Source organism: Mus musculus, chromosome 16 (assembly GCF_000001635.26).
Source record: "Mus musculus strain C57BL/6J chromosome 16, GRCm38.p6 C57BL/6J".
Classification (NCBI taxonomy): Eukaryota; Metazoa; Chordata; class Mammalia; order Rodentia; family Muridae; genus Mus; species Mus musculus.
Genome location: NC_000082.6, coordinates 8,875,854 through 8,896,574, shown reverse-complemented (window position 1 = coordinate 8,896,574; position 20,721 = coordinate 8,875,854). Strand labels below are relative to the sequence as shown.

The 20,721-nt window shown below is 47.1% G+C and overlaps 1 long non-coding RNA gene across 2 annotated transcripts; it reads right to left on the bottom strand.

The window, feature by feature from the left end:
- Positions 1-524: 524 nt before the first annotated feature.
- Positions 525-14,961, bottom strand: Gm30310. 2 transcript variants are annotated; one of them, XR_001781949.1, is made up of 3 exons: positions 12,378-14,961; positions 6,944-7,169; positions 525-2,059 (listed from the first exon to the last, which is right to left on the bottom strand). It is a non-coding gene; the product is annotated as a predicted gene, 30310 (long non-coding RNA). The 2 variants fall into 2 exon arrangements; XR_001781950.1 differs by lacking the exons at positions 525-2,059; positions 6,944-7,169 and adding an exon at positions 11,851-12,047.
- Between the last annotated feature and the right edge of the window lie 5,760 nt (positions 14,962-20,721).

The following is a 20,721-nucleotide window of genomic DNA, read 5'->3' as shown; positions in this document are numbered from 1 at the left end:
GTGAGACCCTGTCTCAAAAAAAATTAAAATGAAGCTGAAAAATTCTTATCACCCAGTGACATGGGAGCTGTCTCACTGTCATAGCACCACATACTATGTCTGTAGTGACACCGATACAAGCCAACCTGCTGAAATTGTTTAAAAATATGTGAGACACAAAAGCTTGGTGACGTAACACAGCTTACAATTCCAGCACTCAGTAGCTTCCTGAGTTTGAGACCCTCTGTGTGTGTGTGGGGGGGGGGGGGACCTGTGAGACAGGCAGGCTCACTAAAGTGGTGAGTTACAGTTCAGCAAGAAAGCCAGTCGCCCCAGAAAAATTAATTAGTAATAAGGCAATGAATGATAGTGGAAGACACCAAACATTTACCTCTGGCTTCCATACACATAGACATACACCACACAAGATAGAAGATAGATAGATGGATAGATGGATAGATGATAGATAGATAGATAGATAGATAGATAGATAGATAGATAGATAGATAGATAGAATACAATTATGCACAGTCCATAATAGTTGATAATGGTAGTGATAAAGAATGGTTATGGTTTTATTTATATATTCACCATGCTACAATTTTAATTTTTTGTCATAATTTGCTCTAAAACTGTGCCCTGCTGACCACAGGCTCTCATGTCTCATGCTTACCATGTCTCCTAAAGACAACAAGAAGCCACAGCAAGAGGCTGGTCTTGTGGCTCAGTTGGTTAAATGTTTCTCTAGCATGCCAGGGGCTATGGATCCCATCCCCAGCCGCACATAAACCAAATGCCAACGCTCAGGATCTGGAGGTAGGATGGTCAGAAGTTCAAGGTGGTCTTCTGCTGCATAGTGAACTCAAAGTCACGTGTCAAAAATGAGTGAGTGAGTGCCGGGCAGTGGTGGTGCACGCCTTTGATCGCAGCACTTAGGAGGCAGAGGCAGGCAGAGCTCTGGGAGTTTGAGGCCAGCCTAGTCTACAGAGTGAGTTTGAGGACAGCAACGCTACACAGAGGACCACTATTCCAAAAATCAAAATAAATAAAGAGATGAAGCCACACCCAATGGTTGGCTTAGATCCATCTACATCTGTGTGAGCACCATGATGCTTGCACAATGACAAATCACCCTGAAGTACACTTCTCAGAAAGCCTCCTTGTTGTCATGTGACAAATGCCTGTGGTTTTTGCCCAGTTTGAACATAAAACCTAGTAAAACTGTTAGAGAAGTAAACAGACCATTTAATCTTTCCTCATATGAGTGATAACAGATACATGCAGATGATTAATGAAAACCCAGGAGGAAAAAAATCAGTGTATCAGTCAGTAACAAAACACCCTCACACTTGGAGGTAAAGGGCATGGAGTTATCACACCCACTGAGGCAGCTTCAGGCTTCAGGCTCCTGGACTATACAACCTACAGAAGCTGGTGTGGCTCTGCTCCATGAAACTTTCACTCTTGAGGACCAGCAGCTACAAGACAGCAATGCCATGTGAGGCCTTTGCTCCAATCACATCTGTGAGCTTCCCATTGATCAACGCCAGTCTCCACCAATAACCAATCAGGCAAATGTCCTCTGCACAGCTGAGGGAGAGGGATGCAGATCCTTGATAGAAGAAAATCCAAACCACTGCAAGCTCGTGTGACTCCAAGGTCTGGGCTTGGGAGAAGTTTCGTGGGCATCTTGCTAATCCAAGTGACATCTGTAGACTTCACACCCACTGGGGATCTACAGAGTATGCAACTATCACATGATTCACTTAACTGCTTCATATGCACATGAAAAGTCTGATCCCTACCGCAGGAAAGCTCTGGCCTGAGGAAGAGTTACGTAGGTGAAGAAAGACAACATGGGAAGACTAAGAGGTGAGGTGGCACGTGGTGTGGAAGGGTCACTGAGGAAGGTGGCAGTCATACAGGCAGGTACCAGATGGAGCACTTGTGAGCTGCATCCACTTCCCACTTAGCTGCCCATCCCCATGTGCCATCTATGTGGCTCTTGTCCTGTTTGATGTCCCTGCCTCCTCCACCTGTGCACTCGCCTCTGTGGTCCAGGTCTTTGCTTTACCTTCTCCTGCAACAATGGCCGGTGTTATTTTTAATTACCCCGAGTCTGCCATCCAAACCCATCCAGAATGAGGAGACCCAAATGACAAGCACCATTTCCTTCACTCAGGAAAACTTGAAAAGAACTAAACTGAGGGCAACTAACTCAGCAGTTGTTTAACTTTACAGTTGAAGACAATGTCAGAGAGCAGCAGGGAAGCTCAGCAGGTAGAAGCATTTGTCATGCAAGCCTGATAGCGGGAGATCTATATCTGAAAACTGCTGTGGGAGGAGAGAACCAACTCCTATAGATTGACCTCTGGCCTCACATGTGGCATGCATGTGCCTGTACTCATAAAATAATATATTTTTACATAATATTTTATGTGTCACTTACATAATAAATGTATGTTTATACATTATATAAAATAACATATATATATATTAATTAATAATAAATAAAATAACTGATATCAGACACTCGGCATCTAACCCCAGAGGCAGAAGGATCAGAAGTTCAAGGCTATCCTCGGCTACACAGCAAATGTGAGCCCAGTCTGGACTACATGAGACACAATCTGAAAAACAAAAATTAAGATGGGGGCTGAGGAGAGAGGTCACTGGACAGAGTGTTTCCTTTGCAAGCATGAAGACCTGACCTTGAACAGCAGAACACACATAAAAGCTGGGTGTGGTGACACATGCTTATAAGCCAGCACTGCAGAGCTGGATCTTTGCCAACCTAACCTACTCAGGGAGCTGCAGGTCAGTGAGGGACTGTCAGGGCCAGTCGAGTGGCTCCACGGGGAAAGGTGCTTACCTCCAAGCCAGTCAGCCTGAGTTAGATTCGAGCCCCAAGGAGGAGAAAGAGAAAACCAACCCCCACAAGGTTCCTGATTTCCACACTCATGTCATGACCTACCGGCATGAGTGTATCTATAGGTACCCTCACAGGCACTGTATGCATGCAAGAAATGTAATTAAAAATTGGGATGGGAGGCTGGAGATATGGCTCAGTGGTTAAGAGCACTCACTGCTCTTCCAGCTCAGTTCCCAGCAACCACATGGTGGCTCACAACCATCTGTAATGAAAAAATTAGGATGAGGACTGGAGAGCTGGCTCAGCAATTGAGAGCATATGTGTTCTTGAAGAGGACCTAGATTCAGTTCTTAGCACCCACATGGTGACTCACAACAATCTGTAATTCTAATTTTAGGGGCCCTCTTTTGGCCACTGCAGACACCAGGTACACAGTGGTGCCAGTATAGGCATGTATGTGCATGTGCATATGCATAAAATAAAAATAACTTTTAAAAATGTTAAGGCCCAAGCTTCTTGTGTGTACGTCACCCCACCTTCTAGGATGGCCACGTGTTCTGGATAGAGGAAAAACCCCAGGAGCTCCTAAGTCACCAGAAGAGAAGGGGCCATCCTGTGCCCAGCTGAGAAATGTTCATTTCTACAATGTTTCCAAGGGACAGTTTGTGCAGGCAGTGGTGGCACACACAGGAGGCAGCGGCAGAGGCAGGGGGATCTCTCTGAGTTTTGGGGCCAGCCTGGTCTTCAGAATGAGTTCCAGGACAGCCAAGGCTGTTACACAGAGAAACCCTGTCTAGACAAAAACACACAAAAAAGCAAGAGGGGAGGGGAGGGGAGGGAGGGGAGGGGAGAGGAGGGGAGGGGAGAGGGGTCAGCTCAGAGCCTTTGGAAAATTCCACCAGGCCCCAGAACATGAAGGCCCCTCCCCTCCTGGAAGAGTGAAGTCATGGGGTACACAGGCACCCCTTCCCTCCAGCAGGGAGAGGCTGATTTCATTCCTCAGGAAGACCACAGGGGGGACCGGCTGTTGGCCAACAGCAGATCAGGGAAGCCCTTGCTACCTCATTACCTAAGGACCAATCAGTTTAAACGTCACACTGGGGGCAGGAGAGATGGCTCAGCTACTAAGAGCACTGACTGCTTTTCCGAAGGTCCTAAGTTCAAATCCCAGCTACTACATGGTAGCTCACAACCATCCATAATGAGATCTGAAGACAGCTAAAAAAAAAAAAAAAAAAAAGTCACACTGTTCTGCCAATCACATTGGCTGCTGCTCTATTCTACCCCTGAAAACTGTATAAAAACTGTATAAAAACTGACCAGTTGGACTGCCCGGGGTCATTGCCTCTCCTTTGTGAGCAGGAAGACCCCAGCGTGCTGGCTCCACGGGGTCCACTCAGGGGGTCCCCAGTTGCTAAGGCTCATCAGAGTATTAATTAACAAGAAGAGAAGAGAAAAGAGAAGAGAAGAGAAGAGAAGAGAAGAGAAGAGAAGAGAAGAGAAGAGAAGAGAAGAGAAGAGAAGAGAAGAGAAGAAGAAGAGAAGAGAGAAAGTTTGTTTTCTCTTCCAAGTACCTAGGCTGGAAAACAAGCAGCAACATGCTGCCCGGTGGGAGCCAGTTCAGAGCTGCTTGCTGCCTTGTAACCTATTTACATGTAACAGATCTGTCCCGCTTCTGCCAGCTTAGAGGACAAAACCAGGGCACAGGCATCCTTAATATTCAAATGAAAGGGCTCTGGGAGTATAAACTGGTTCAGCCTCTGTGGAGGGCATGGCAGACTCCCACTCTAAGTGTGACGCCTGCTTCCCATTTAACTCAGAGATTCTGCTTCCAGGAGTCAGAGCTGCAGAAATGCTTCCACAGATACATAAAGCGCTAAGTGTAGGAGCTGGGCCGGTGGTTCAGTGGATCAAAGTGCTTGCCGCATAAGCGTGTGGACTTGAGTTCGAATCCCCAGGGCCCACAAAAAGCCAGGTGCACCTGTAAGCCCAGCCCTGGGGCGTGGCTAGAAACTGGTAGAACCTTGAGCTCCCTGACCAAACAGTCTGGGCAAGCAGTGAGCTCCAGGTTTTCTGAGAGACTCTGAGTCAAAATCAGTGTGGAGAGTGATTGAGGAAGACACCCGAATGTTGATCTTTAGCCTCTGTGCACGCCTGCACACAGCGAGGGGCAGAGAAAGAGACAGACAGTGACCTCTGACCTCCATGCACTCCACCTCCCAAGATTACCGCTAAGCACCAGCATGTTCAACCTCAAAGTGATATCTGTTTAAAAATACTCAGTGGGGAATGCTTGTGAGTCCAACAGTTGGGAGGTGGAGGCAGAAGATCAGGTGTTCAAAACTATCCACAGCTACATAGTTCAAGGCCAGCCTTGGCTGCATGAGACAGCCTCAAACAAACAAATAGGGTCAGCAGGATGGCTCAGGAGGGAAGTGTGCTTGCTGTCGAACACCACAACCTGAGTTCAATTCCCCAACCCCACACAGTGGAAAGAGAGGACCAACTCCTGCAAGCTGTTCTCTGAGTACCACACAAGTGCCGTGGCGTGTGTTACATACATGCATGCGTACATACATACATACATACATACACAGCAAATAAATGTTAAAAGTCTTCCTCTATGTTCTTCCTTTAGCTCATCTTCTGCTTTATCTGTTCCCTACTAATGTCACTGCACTGAGATATGTTTTAAAAACTTACATTTTAAAAAATACTAAAAAGTGGGGACAAGGTGGCTCGGGGATAAAGGAGCTTGCTGCCAAGCCGGACAGCCTGAGTTCTGTCCCCAGAAACCACGGTGGAGAGAACAGACGACAGAAAGTTGTTCCTTGACATTCATACATGTACATTGCCTGGCATGGTGGGTGTGCCTTTAATCCCAGCACTCAGGAAACAAAGGCAAGCAGGGGTACATAGCCAGTTCCCATAGCTAGAGCTACATAGAGAGACCCCAACTCAAAAAAATAAAAATAAAAACCAGCAGCAACAACAACAACAAAAAAACATTTTCCCATACATGAAATAACTAAATATTTAAAATGTCCAATAATTTAAAACAAATAAGTAAACAAAAACAACTTTTCCTGTCAGGGTACACACAGCAGAAATCCCAGCACTCTGTAGGCTGAGACAGGAGAATCAAAATGTCCAAGGCCAATCTTGACTGTGTAATGAGATCAAGACCAGCCTGGATATAAACTCACCCCAAAAGAAAAACATGCATACACTATCCATAGCCCATACATATAGCTATGTGGCTATATCTCAGTCTGTAGCCAAAATACATCTTTCACAACTACATCTATTTAGGAATGTGTTTTTAGGTATATATCTGCATAAATGTGTGCCTACAGCTATAACTACCCTTGACAATACCCACCTAAATTGCTACTTGTGATATACCCATACACACAGCCAACATATGTGACAGTCAGCAAAGGAAAATGCCATTGAGAGAAAACGGGAGAGGGAAACTTTGATGTTGTTAGATATTACTTTTTAAGATTCTGTTTCATTCAGTATTGTGTATATGGCTGAAGTGGTTCAAATGAGAACGGTTCCCTTCATATGTTTTTTAATTCTTTTTTTTCCCCAGACTTTTTTTTCTTTTAGAATTATTTATTTTATGTATATGAGTACACTGTCACGGTCGGTGTTCAGAGACACCAGAAGAGGGCATCAGATCCCATTACAGATGGTTGCGAGCCACCATGTGGTTGCTGGGAATTGAACACAGACCCTCTGAAGGGCAGTCAGTGCTCTTAACCACTGAGCCATCTCTCCAGCCCTGGTTTTGAATTCTTTGTCCCATTTGGTGGAACTGTTTGGAAAGGATTAGGAGGTGTGGCTTTGTTGGAGGAAGTGTGTCACAGTGGGTGGGCTCTGAGGTTTCAAAAGCCCGCGCCAGGCCCAGTCTCTCTCTCCTCTCTTCCTTCCCACTTCTTCCTCTCCTCCCTCCCTCTCTCTCTCTCTCTCTCTCTCTCTCTCTCTCTCTCTCTCTCTCTCTCTCTCTCTCCTGCTCCCGCACCATGGCTCTCAGCCTGCCTGCCCCCACACTTCCTGCCGTGATGATCATGGTCATGGACAAACCTTCTGAAACTGTAAGCAAGCTCCCGATCACATGCTTCCTTTTAAAAGTTTCCTTGGTCTCGATGCATCCTCGAAGCAACAGAACAGTGACCCTTAAGACAATGGTACATGTGTTGCAATCAGAGGAGGCAGTCGCACTTCTCATCTTTATGTAGGTTGTTGACCCTGTAGTTGTTTTGCAGACAGATTCTCATGTGGTGCACAGGCATATGTGCATGCAAAACACCTATAATCATAAAATAAAGATACATAAGTATTTTTTTAAAGAGAGATTGTATGAGGAAGACCAAATAGCATAGACCCTCCTTGAAAGACTAGGAATCCTGGGAATGACCCAGGAACCACGCTTCGCTGCTGGAAGAGGATGACCCAGGAGTAGAGGGAAGGCATTACCTTTATCTTAGTTAAGGATTCTGTTGCTGTGATAAAACACCATGGTCAATTCAACTCAGTGGGGGAAAGGCTTACTTCATCATCCAGGGGAGTCAGGAAGGGAGCTCGAGGCAGGAGCCTGGAGGCAGGAGCTGATGCAGGAGCCTGGAGGCAGGAGATGATGCAGAGGCCATGGAGGGTGCTGCTCACTGGCTTGCCCCTGGTGCCTAACTCATCCTGTTTCCTTATAGAATCCAATACCAGCCCAAGGGTGCTTACAGTGAGTGGCCTCCCACATCAATCATTAATCAAGAATGGACCACAGCCTTGTCTCCAGGCTAAGTGGGGGCATTTTCTCATGTTAGGTTCCCCCTTCTAACATGACTCTAGTTTGTTAAGTTGACATAAAAGTAGCCAGCACACATCACAGTGACTTTCCAGAGCTAGCATACATAGTACTATGGTGGCTCGAAACTCTAGAGGCTGGGTCTCCAAGACTAAGGCTGAAAATCCTTCCTGTGCCTCTCTTCTGGCTTCTAATGACTTGGCAGGTGACTTAGTTAGGGTCTCTATTGCTACAATGAAACACCAAGACCAAAAATCAAGTTGGGGATGAAAAGGTTTATCAGGATTTTACTTCCACATTATAGTCCATCACTGAAGGAAGCCATGGCAGGAACAGGGCGGGAGGCAGGAGGTGATGCAGAGGGCTCCACATGGCTTACTCAGCCTGTTTTCTTATAGAGCCCAGGATTGGCCCCACCCACAGGGATGGCCTTCTCCCATCAATCACTAAGAAATGCTCTACAGGCTGGCCCACAGCCAGATCTTTTTTTGGTTTGGTTTGGTTTGGTTTGGTTTGGTTTGGTTTGGTTTGGTTTTTTCGAGACAGGGTTTCTCTGTATAGCCCTGGCTATCCTACTCACTTTGTAGACCAGGCTGACCTCGAACTCAGAAATCCGCCTGCCTCTGCCTCCCGAGTGCTGGAATCAAAGGTGTGCACCACCACGCCCGGCTCTTATGAATGCATTTTCTTAACTGAGGTTCTGTCCTCTTAAATGACTACATTCTTCGTCAAGTCGGCATAAGTCTAGCCAGCACAGCAGTCAAGGCTATTCCTTGGCTTATTGAGACATCACCCCCACCTCTGCCTTCATCTTCAGATAGCATTATTCCTGATGGAGGAGGTATTCATTTCTGTGTCCAAACTGCCCCTACAAAAACCATGACTTCATCTCAAGTTGGCCATCTGCCAGAATCCTATTTCCTAAGGTCATATTGACAGATACAAGGGGCTAAGGTTTTGGCATCGCTAAAGGAGACACTCTCCTACCCACAGCATCTCCAGCCCCACATGGGTCAGCAAGGAAAGCCCAGCCCAGATCTGGGACCAGGGAGACAACAGGCAGGCTGTGGATGGCACTTGCTAGGGCTTCTAAAAATGTGAGGCAGAGTCTCTCTGCTACTCTTACAATACAGAACAGACTCAGTTAAAGCTAGAAAGGTCATCCACACTCCTGAGCCCAAACATAAACGATTAAGTGTCATATCTTAATAAATATATATATATATATATATATATATATATATATATATATATATATATATATATATATATATATAAACCCACAAATACTTTTTCCGGCCCTTGTCACCCAGGCAGTTGTGGGTGAGAATGAGCTAACCTAATACAACAAGCTGTTCATCGGAACAGCCATTCAAGGTGTTTCATTAAGAGCTTCAGTGATAGCTGCAGCTGCCTCAAGGCATGCTGGGAAGACAGCTCGAAATCTCCTCTCCATTAACCAAAGTGGGTCACACTGCTGACTTTGCAAAGTAGAGAGATAGCCAGTCACGGCAGTGATGGGGGCAGGGGCAGGCGCTCAGGGCATCCTTCCATCTCTCAGCACCAATCAGCACCCCAGCCCTGGACAGGTCAGCGATTCTTACCTGAAATGAACGGAGTACAAAGGAGTATGCTCCCCTAACACTTAGAGACAGACTGTTCCTGGTCTCCCAGGATGCAGGATCTCCATCGCCCAAATCAGCACAGTGGGTGCCCCGACCTCCATGAGAGTGGGGGCTGGGCTTGGTGATCTGTTTTATTTCACCACTGAAACAGTCCCTCAAACATGGCAGGCCTTGAACAGCATTGCTGGGATGGAGCCAGGCAGGGCAGTGTGTGCCTGGAGCTGTGCATGCCCGAGGCTGACTGGGGAGGCATGCTCAAGTCCAGAAGTTTGGGGTTAGCCTGAGCAACAGAAAAAGACCATGTCTACTAAAAATTACACTACAGGCTGGGTGTGGTGGCTCATGCTTGTAATTTCCTGCGACTGAGACTGGAGGATTCCTGTGAGTTCAAGGCCAATCTTTGCAACACAGTGAGATCCTGTCTTTATAATAAACATGATATTTTTTGTTATTTGAAAGAAAACATGACTAAGTCGATGACGGAGCTTTTCCCTCCAGTCCCACGAGGTAATCAGCTCACATTCGGTCTCTTTCCATGGTGTTCTGCTGTTTGTTTGGGGCTTGTTTTTTGTTTTGTTTTGTTTTTCGAGACAGGGTTTCTCTGTATAGTCCTGGCTGTCCTGGAACTCACTTTGTAGACCAGGCTGGCCTCAAACTCAGAAATCCACCTGCCTCTGCCTCCCGAGTGCTGGGATTAAAGGCGTGCGCCACCGCCCGGCTGGGGCTTGTTTTGTTGTTGTGTTTTGTTGTGGGTTTGAGGGGTTGTTTTATTGCTGCTGCTGGTGGTGGTGATGGTGGTGGTAGGCTGATTTTAGAGGTTTGCTATACTTTTTTGTTTTGTTTTGTTTTTGATGTTTTTTGCAGCTAGGAGGAGTGAACCTAGGACCTCTGACATACCGGTCAAGCACATTCATGCCACCCAAGTGTCCTGCCCCTGAAATACATCCTCCCCAGCATGTTTGTGGCACACGTGTAGAGGTGATAAACCTCCTCCACCCGAAACACACATAACTGGCAATTGGGAGCTGGCTGGGGAGTCATGAGAGTGGGAGAGCGGGTCTTGCCCCTCAACAGCTGTGCACTCGGGAGAGTGGGTCCTTTGCCTGGTCTGTGCAGCACAGTAGAGCTGGCCCTAGTAGCAGGGCCGCAGGTGATCCGGCCCTAAGGTAAAGCCAGCATGGGAGCGCTGGCCTCACCACTCCTCCACCATGGGGTTGTGCTGGTGTGGAGGTGAGGCCCTTCCCACACCTAATTGCTGGAAAGCCTTCTGGGATACCACTTGGCAGAAAATGGGCTTCAGGCAGGAATCTGACATTGGAAGTAAGCTCAGGCAGGACTCTGACATTAGGGCATAATAAGGAAGTCAGTTTCAGTAAGAATCTAACTTTAGGCTGTAATAAGGAAGTCGGGTAAGGCAGGAATTTTAGGATGTCTCAGGATGGAACAGAAGAACTAGGCTTCAGGCAAGATTTTGGGCTTGGACGAGGAAGTGGGCTCAAGTGTTGGGTCATTATAACAAGCCCTTTTAAACAACTGCCATGGGAGTAATCACAGGACTTCGCTTACTGCCTTGTTAGTTCCTTATTGTACTGCTCGCCCAAAATACCTGCATGTAATTAAAATGTATAAAAAGTGGATTGGAAAATTAAATTTGCCTTCAGTCTGAGAATTGACTTGGGTCATGCTACAATGTTGTCTAACTATCTTTTTTTCTTTTTAATCCTCACTCCCGCGCTGGAGAACCTGTTGACTGACTGAGCGGGCTTGGTCAGACTCACCCCTCACCACGCCCAGCAGTTAGGAAAGCTGGCCCTGGGTCCTGAGAGCAGGAACGCTGGCCCAGCCTCTTGCCAGCTACAGCACTGAGTGGGCCTCGAACTTTTACTGAGCAGCACAGTGGAGCTGGCTGGAGAGGTATGGGTACAGGTGAGCCACCCAGAGGGCATGACAGCAGAAGAGCTGCCTCCTTCCTGCCAGTAGCAGCATTGGGTGGCCTAGCCAGGGCAGTGCTGGAGAGCTGGCCCTGGTGGTGTGGTAAGGACTGGAGGGCTGACCTGCTCAACTGCCACCCATGCCCAGATCCAAGGCTTTTGAGTTGGCCTATCCCAACATCTACCTCACCTGTGAATTTGGGGGGGGGGGTGTGAAAGGGCCACTCCGGCTGATCCAAAACTCCAAGATCTCATGACACAGGGGAACACATAGGATAACCAGGAGGAGTCCCAGTGAGAATTCAATGTTGGTGTCACAGAAGCCAGAGTCTTCTAACCAGACACATTGCAATGAGCATTCGCAAGTGAAGGCATGTGGACAGAGGGATATCCTGTGGGACACACTGGGACACACTGCAGCTTCCACCATGAGATGTTTTCTATGCTTTGGGTGGGTGTGTGTGTGTGTGTTATTCTGGGGGAGTTGAAAGGGCAGAGGGCAGACACGAGGGGACAGGGAGATGAGCGAAACTGGGGTACATGATGTGAAACTCACAAAGAATCAATAAAAAGTTTTTAAAAATAATAAAAATAGGGGTGGGAGGAAAAAAAAATAAAAAATTAAAAAAATAATAATAATAAAAATAAAAGCATTTAATTGGGAAGCTTGTCTACAGTTTCAGAAAGTCCATGATCATCATGCAGAGGAGCATGACAGCAGGCAGGCAGGCAGGCAGGCAGCAGGCAGGCAGGCAGGCAGCAGGCAGGCAGGCAGGCAGGCAGGCAGACCTGGCCCTGGACAGAGCATAGCGTTTACATCTGATCCACAGCTGCAAGCAGAGAGAGACACTGGGCCTGGCCTGGCCTTTTGAAACCTCACAACCCACCCCAGTGACATGCTTCCCCAACAAGGCCATACCTCCTAGTCCTTCTCAAACAGTTCCACTAACCGGAAGCCAAGCATTAAAATTTATGAGCTTACGGGGACCATCCTGGTTCAAACCCCTACAGTTCCTAGCCCAGTTCTTGTTTTTTTAACACTTGTTTACTTGTTTGTTTGGGGGTAGCAGGTGCATGACTGCAGAGTACAGCCCTGGGAGCCAGTTCTCCTCTCTACCCAGTAAATCCCAGAGACTGGGTTTGGTGGCAGCTTCATTTACCCAGTGAATCGTGTCGTCTTCTCTCTTGCCTTTCTATAGGAAAAAAACACTGTTCTTTTTTCCCTCTGGCTAATCCTTCTGTGGACACACACATGCAGTGCAAACGGGGTATTGCATAGAACACGCTGAGGCCAAGGGTAACAGCTTCCCACAGCACGATCTGCACTTTCATTTTCTTCCATCTGCGGAGGCAGGATCACACTACTCAGTTGCTGGTTGCCAGGTAGCTCCAAGCAGAGCATCCCCTTACTTTCCTCTGCTGAAAGGAACAGGCAGAAAAGACACATAGAGGTCATCTCCTGGCAGGAAGCAGCACGGGCAGCTTCTTAGGTACCCGACACTCAGAGGAACATGGTGCGCTGGCGCCCCCTGCTGGTTGAGTTTAGAATGACTGAGAAACTGTTGTGGCAGGAATGTGAGAGTCTCAAGGTCTTGGTGCCTGACTCCTGGCTCTGCTTGCATCCTATTCTAAGAATCAAATTCCCAGGAAGGCACTTAGTTTCTCCAAAACCATCCCGGGAAGTGGCTTCACGATACAGTTGGGTAGTCTAACATGCACAAGGACCTGGGTGTAACCAGGTACACCTTTAAGCCCAGCAGAGACAAGCAATCTCTGTGAATTTAAGGCCAGCAAAGGTGGGACATTCCTCTAAAGGAACAGGTTTGTACATTCACGCTCGAGGCTGGCCCTGGCTGCAGAGTAAGACCCAGTTTCAAATAAAAATAACAAAAGCCCTACTTTAAGTTTTCAGACACATTCTGACAACTGCCTCACTAACAGCTGCTATTTAGTATCTCATTCGCTCACTACTCTTTAAAAAAAAAAAAGCCAGGAGGTGGTGGTGGCACATGCCTTCAATCCCAGCACTGGAGAGACAGGGAGACAGAGGCAGGCATGCCTCTGAGTTCCAGGCCAGCCCTAGGACTACACAGAGAAACCCTGTCTTGAAAAAGTAAACAAACAGCCAGAAGTGCCTTTGTTTCTTTATTGGCACACATGGCACAGGGTATCTGTGAGGTCAGAGACGACTTTCAGGAGCCCAGTGTCTCCAGAGCAACTGTTGAAGCTGCCTGGCTCTTCAGGCTCCGTCTATGTTAAACAGACATTTTGCCAGTGGCATTTACTTTAAGGATTTTAATAAAAGGGGTATCTGACATGAGTTCCTACCAATATCCCCAAAGCGGAAGGCTCGGAGCGTTTCTTCAACACAGAAAACAGCATGAGGTTGAAAATGCCTCCTGGACATTAAAGAGCATTTCAGAGGGGCTAGTGATGTCACAGTCGACCCTGAGGCCCTGGACTCCTGAATAGGGAGAAGAGACTCTGTCTATGGGAAGAGCCTCATTGACCAGTACTGGCCACAGTGCAGATGCTGGGCCAGCAAGATGGCTCATGGAGCAAAGGCCCTTCCTTGCCCCTAGCCTGACAACCTGAGTTAGACCTCCACCACATGGTGGAGAGGAGAGGACAAACCTGACTCGTCCTTGGACTTCAACACATGCTGCTGGCAAGCATGGGTGAGCACACACGCACATAGTGAGGATTGTGAGTGGTGTGGCTGTACACGCCTATAACCCCAACACTCAGTAGGCTAAATCAGGGGGCTCACCCCAAGTTCAAGGCCAGCCTGAACAACAGGGTGCTTTCTAGACCAGGGCTGGTCATGGCAAGATTTTAAGTAAAAAGGATAACATCTAAATACTCTAAGTTGAATTGTATAATTTGAGTGAATTCTATGATATGTGCAACTTTTTTTTAAGAGGGATTTTTTTTTTTTTTAAATAAAAGACATCTTGGGGAGGGGCATCCTGTTTTATAGAACAGGCTCATAACAGCACTTGATGAAGGCCACACAGTGGCCTGTTCTGGATTCAAAGTGCAGACACTCAGGTGAGGCCCTGTTCTGTCCTGCCTTCTGTCTCCTTCCACACCGGCTGTGGCCCCCTCCAAAGTGAGAGGCTTGACACTGGAGACCTTCAAAGGGCAGCACAGTGAACCTGAGGGGGCACGGTGCACTTCTAGGACACCCTGATGGCTCAAAGTGGGCACAGAAGAAGACAAGGGTTAAAACAGCAGCCCTTAAAGAGCATAGATTGCTTATTTTGCTGTTGTTTGTTTTATTTTGTTTTTTTAAGACAGGCTTTCTCTTTAGCCCTGACTGTCCTGGAACTGTCTCAGTAAACCAGGCTGCCCTCTAACTGCCTCTGCCTCCCTCCCACGTCCTGGGAGTAAAGGAGTGCACCAGTGTCACCCAGCTGGCTGGCTGGTTTTCTGACTGGTCTCATGTAACCCAGGCTAGCCTCACACCTTATTTTGTTATTGCAAATGCCCTTGAACTTCTCTTCCTGTCACACACATTCACACACTCACACACTCTCTCACATTCTCTCTCTCTCTCTCTCTCTCTCTCTCTCTCTCTCTCTCACACACACACACACACACACACACACACACACACACACACACACACACACGTACGTTACAAATCTGCCCTGTTTTCTCCTGCTCTCCCAGCTTTTGTTTACTCTAACTGACAAGGGGCCAGAGAACCCAAGATAGATAAGACATTAATCTTCTTTTATATGCTAACAGCTTTGAATTTAAATGTGACTGGTCTCAGCTCCATCAGACCCTCGGGTAGAGATGAGGTGAAGGATGCAGGCCATGGATAAATCAGGAATGGCTGGGGATGTAGCTCAGCCACAGGACACTTGTCTACCATGCACGAGATCCTGAGTTCAAGTCTCAGCACTGAAAAGCAAAAAGAAGAAGGAACATGGTTAAGCCAGCGGTGGTGCTGGAAACCTGTAATCCCAGCGCTGGAAAGCCTGAGGCAGGAGGATTGCCTCAAGTTAGAGGCTAGCCTGGGCTAGATAAAGGTGTGCCAGAGCAGGGCTACATAGCAAGATTCAGCCTAAATAAATAAATACACACTAGACCCCAGTCAGCTCCTGGAACTTCTAGAATTGGGGCTCACAAGGTTTGCTAGAGGTGGTGAGTGGGATTGGAGTATGCAGGGGTGAACAGTTGTCACCCAATTGCCGAGGCACCTTCTGAGTCCTGGACATGGGCCACACGCCACTGTCACTTGGACTTTCATCAGAAGCAGGAGGGTGCCTCCTCGATACTCCCCAGCTCGCAAACCCAACCCCCACCCCCACCCCCGTGGCTGTCCAGGCCCTCTGAGACCTTCACAAGGGGAGCCCTCAAGGCTGTTGTCGGTCTACCTCCTCATTTCCCCTGCACTTCCCCTTTGTCCCTTGGAAGTGAAGAACCAGCCTACCTTCATCTTAGGCTTAAAAGACAAATTGGTCTCATTCCTGGTGATGATAAACCTGTTTCTCAAGCACTGGGCTATGCACCACCTATAATCTTAACTGCAAATGGTTCTGTACAGCCTGCTCCAGGAATGGCAACCATGTCTTTCTTCCAAAAAGTTGGTTATAACCACCTCGCAACCCTACCTTTGTTTCAAAAGTTTATCTGACCACCACCAACAACCCCATTCTGCCCCCTGCAGACAGGTCTTTGTTTCAGGAGGGACTAGCTTGCTATGCTTATGGTCAGCTCCTGTAACCCCACCTATTTTGCCCACCAAAACCTCCATTTGGAAACCCGATACCCCTGAGCTATATATAAAACCCTTGTCTTCCTCATATCCAATGCTGACTTCTCAAACCCCACCTCAGGGGCAGGCGGCTGTGTACATGCATACAAGAGCTTGCTTTAATTAATTTGGTCATGATGGTTTGGGTCAGTGGTCTTTCTCCTCCCACCTTTGGGATTAACTGAAGCTTAGGTGGGGTGAGGGCACAGCACAGATCAGAAGAAAGTAAAGGGTAATGGAGCCAGATGCCCGTGCCTTAGATGGGAGTTCAGCCACTGGTTACTAAAAAAGACTGGGTTAATGAAGCATACAGAAAGGAACAGAGCAGAGTTTCAAAGAGGAACAGGCGTGCCTGCCGGGGACCCTAGACAATGCCTGGAGTCATTGTGTGGGAACGGCTTGAAAAGAGGGAGCCTCCTTACTGCCTGTTGGCAAAGCTCAAAGGGACTGTTAACATCTTACTTGCTCGCTGTGGTGACTCTCATATGAGCCCAGGAGCCAGAAGGCTGAAACAGGAGTGTCACAAGTCAAGGCCAGCCTAGGATATATATGGAGACCCTGTCTGAAAACAACAAAAATCCTATATCCCTAGCATAGGAGGCTACCCTGCATTTGAGCCCCAGCACCACACAAACCAGGAGTGGCATTACACAAACACCTACAATCTCAGCATTGTGGGAAAGGGCCACAGAGTACTTGCCTAATACTCCTACAGCCCGGAGTTGGTGGTGCACACCGTAATACCAGCACTGAGGCATCAGGGCGGTGAAGACAGGAAGATCAGGAGTTCAAGACCATCCTCAACTGCATAGCAAATTCAAAGTCAATCTGGGCTCCGTGAGAGTCTGGGGGAAAAAAAAATGAAGCTTAAGACAGGTGCTAGAGAGATGGCTCAGAGGTTAAGAGCACTGACTGCTCTTGTAGAGGTACTGAGTTCAATTCCCAGCAACCACATGATTGCGCACAACCATCTGTAATGGGATCAGATGCCCTCTTCTGGTGTGTCTGAAGACAGCTACAGTGTACTCACATGCATACAATAAAAATAAATCTTTAAAAACAAAAAAAGACAGGTGCCCAAAATCATGCACAGACCCACAGGAAGGAGCCAGCCATGAGTGTCAATATTACTGAGGTTAGACGGAGAGGATCAAAAACACACACAGCAGCCTCGCCTGCCCACAAAACTGTGGGGGAGAGGAAAACAGGGAGGAAAAGAGAAAAAAACCTGACCCCATAGCCATGATACCAACCTCCAAATTCAATAGACTGACATTTTAAGGATTTGAATAATAATAAAAATGTCTGTACTTGAAAAGAATATATTATCCACAGCCATCCCAAAGGCTGGCTGGAGTTCTGCCCACATTCCTGCAGGAAAAAAGCAAATGAACCAAATTCAGTCACCAGCGGGGACAGGAGAGAAAGAGATGCAAGCACAGTGGGCTGCAGCCGCCCCTAGAGGGGAGCCAGGTTTGCAATCCTTTCTAAAAAGTCAGCAGTCAGTAGGTTGTTCCCGGAGGCTGGCAGAACATTTGGTTCTCATCACAAACTAGCCTCAGGTACAGCCCGGAGTATGGGTAAGCAACTGATCCCGGTGCAGGCAGGGCTGTGTATACAAGTCTTGGCTTCCTGTAAGTCAGGGGAGCTGTTGTATGCTTGTGATCACAGCTGAGGCAGGATTAGGTTCAAGGCCAGCCTGGACTATATAAAACCAAGTCAAAAGAAAGAAAGAAAGAAAGAAAGGAAGGAAGAAAGAAAGAAAGAAAGAAAGAAAGAAAGAAAGATAGAAAGATAGAAAGAAAGAGGGAGGGAGGGAGGGAGGGAGGGAGGGAGGGAGGGAGGGAGATAGATAGATAGATAGATAGATAGATAGATAGATAGATAGATAATGCAAAGTCTAACAGAGGAAATGGTTGATCTCGCTGCCCTGATAAAGAAAGCACGAGAGAGCTCGCTCTTTTGCTTTCAGTTAAGTTGCAGAGGAAGCAGAAAGAACCAAGAAGACAGCAGCTCTCATTAGAACCAAACCCTGATCCCAGACCTCCAACCCCTCACAAGCAGGAGAAGATAATGAATTGTTAATGCCTTAGCCTGGACACCTCAGTTCCCTTCCCTTCTTCACATAAAGTTGTTTGTTTTTAAGATGTATTTATTTATTTATTTATTTACTCTATGTACATGATTACACTGTAGTTGTCTTCAGACACACCAGAAGAGGGCGTCAGATCACATTGCAGGTGGTTGTGAGCCATTGTGTGGTTGCTGGGACTTGAACTCAGGACCTTTGGAAGAGCAGTCAGTGCTCTTAACCACTGAGCCATCTCTCCAGCCCTTCCATAAAGTTCTTAGTCAGCATCCTTCCACCAGACTTGATTCCTTCACATCTCATGTTGATCTTCAGGCAAACTTCTGGTACACACAAAAAACATAAATAAATAGCATCCATCCTTACAGCTTCTGAGAATGTCCAAAAGGAGTCTAAGTCAGCATACCAGAAAGACCCACACATCCATGTTTACAGCCATGACACAGTTAAGAAAACATGGTACAAACATACAAGTTTCAGGTTTGAGGTTCAAGGGAGACACTGAGGCAGACCGCCCTTTTTACAAGATTTAGTATGAGAAATTAATGCTGTAGGCAGGAAGACAGCAGCATGGCGAGAAGACCAGGCCCCTGTGGCAGAGTGAGGGTCCCTTCTTACACATCTTAGACACAGGACACTCTATACCGTGTGATGGATGGCGGGAAGTCCACAGTCAGTGCTTGCAATCAGCCTGTGCTCTGTGCTCTGATTCCCAGCTTGGGGGGCTGGGGGGGGGGGCGGGAGGGCGGGGGGGGGGGGGGGGACTCTGATAGCTTGAGTCCTGAAAACAGAATCAGCTGAGAGTAGGGAGGGCAAGACTCTAGATAAATGAGGGAATGAGGAGTCTATTACAATGGTGTGGCCCTGGTAACAATAGACACACAGAAGTTCACGCATCTGTAAAGAAGTAAATCAGGGTCAAAGAGATGGGCTAAGAGCAGTGGCTGCCCTACCAGAGGACCTGAGGTCCATTCCCTGCACCCATATGATAACAACTACCTGTAATTCCAGTTCAGGAGATCCGATGCCCTCTTCTGGCCTCCTGGGCACCATCACATGCATGATACACAGACATACATGCAGGCAAAACACCCATAAATATAAAATTAAATAATATTTCTTAGAAGAATAAAATCATGGCATCTGCAGGAAATGGATGGGACTGGAGTCATTGTGTTAAGTGAGACAAGCCAGACAAAAATGAACTGAGGGAGGAAGGAGAAGAGGTGGGGCGGACGAATGAACATGCCATGAACATGTGGTTAGTGGTGTCGTTCACCCCATCTCAAGGAGAGGAACTGAGGCATCTGAGGCTCAGAACTCTCCCAATTTAGTATCACACAACTCAGTGGATTTTTCAAATCATAACATTCCTTTCGTTTTATTTCACTCTATTTTCAAAGCTCAGGCTGACCTTGAATTTCCTGTATAGCCAGGGGTGACCCTGAACTCCTGATCTTCCAGCCTCTACCTCGCATACGCGGAGATAACAGGCACTGGCCATCACAGCTGGCTCGATGGACCTGTAACTTGCAGCCCAGGGTATGTCATGGCTCAGTGGTGGAGCAAGTGCTTTGCACATGTTAGGCCTTGGGTTCTGTGCTCAGGACCACAATAGATACATGAATTTAAGCTAATAAACTGCATCCAATTTTATATCTGGAGTTACCTGTACAATAGGTATACAGAATATATTTTCCCTTTACTCTACAAATTAACATGTAAAATCCTGCTTTATTTTATAACAAAAAAAACCTACTTACCACTTTTTAGAAATTCTTTTTTTAAGGTTTGTTTATTTATTTATTTATTTATTTATTTATTTATTTATTTGAGTACTATGTAGCTGTACAGACAGTTGTAAGCCTTCGTGTGGTTGTTGGGAATTGAATTTTAGGACCTCTGCTTGCTTGGGTCAACCCTGCTCACTCCCATCTCGCTCAGTCCCTGGTCTCTCCAGCCCAAAGATTTATTTATTATACCTAAGTACACTGTAGCTGACTTCAGAAGCACCAGAAGAGGGTGTCAGATCTCATTACGGGTGGTTGTGAGCCGCCATGTGGTTACTGGGAATTGAACTCAGGACCTTTGGGAGAGCAGTCGTGCTCTTACCCCCTGAGCCATCTCGCCAGCCCCTTTTTAGAAATTCTGTGACTGTAAAGTCAGATTGGTGTCTCACGCCTGTAATTCTAACACGTGGGAGCAAAAGCAGGAGAACTGCCCAGATCTAAGGCCAGCCTGGGCTAGGACAAGACCCTATAGACCAGAACTATTCTATCAATGCAAACTAATTAAAAATTGCCTTCTTCCAAGTTATATTCTATATTATTAAAACATTGCAGTTGTTTTCAAAAACGTTAGAGAAACAATTGTGGGCAATCTGTAACCCCAGCCATGGGGAGCAGAAGGATGCAGAAGGGTCAGGACCTTACGGTCATCATCAACTCCATAGTGAGTCTGAAGCCAGCTCGAGCTACGTGAGAAGTCATCTTCTGCCTTCTCTGTCCCTTCATCTGCCAATCGGCCCTTGTTCTCTTCCCCTTGGGATTCTTCACTTCCAAAGTGTGATGAAACTGGGAGCTCAAGATCACCACAGAATCTTAGAAAGCATCATGCTGGAGTGGACAAGATGGATCAGCAGGGCAAG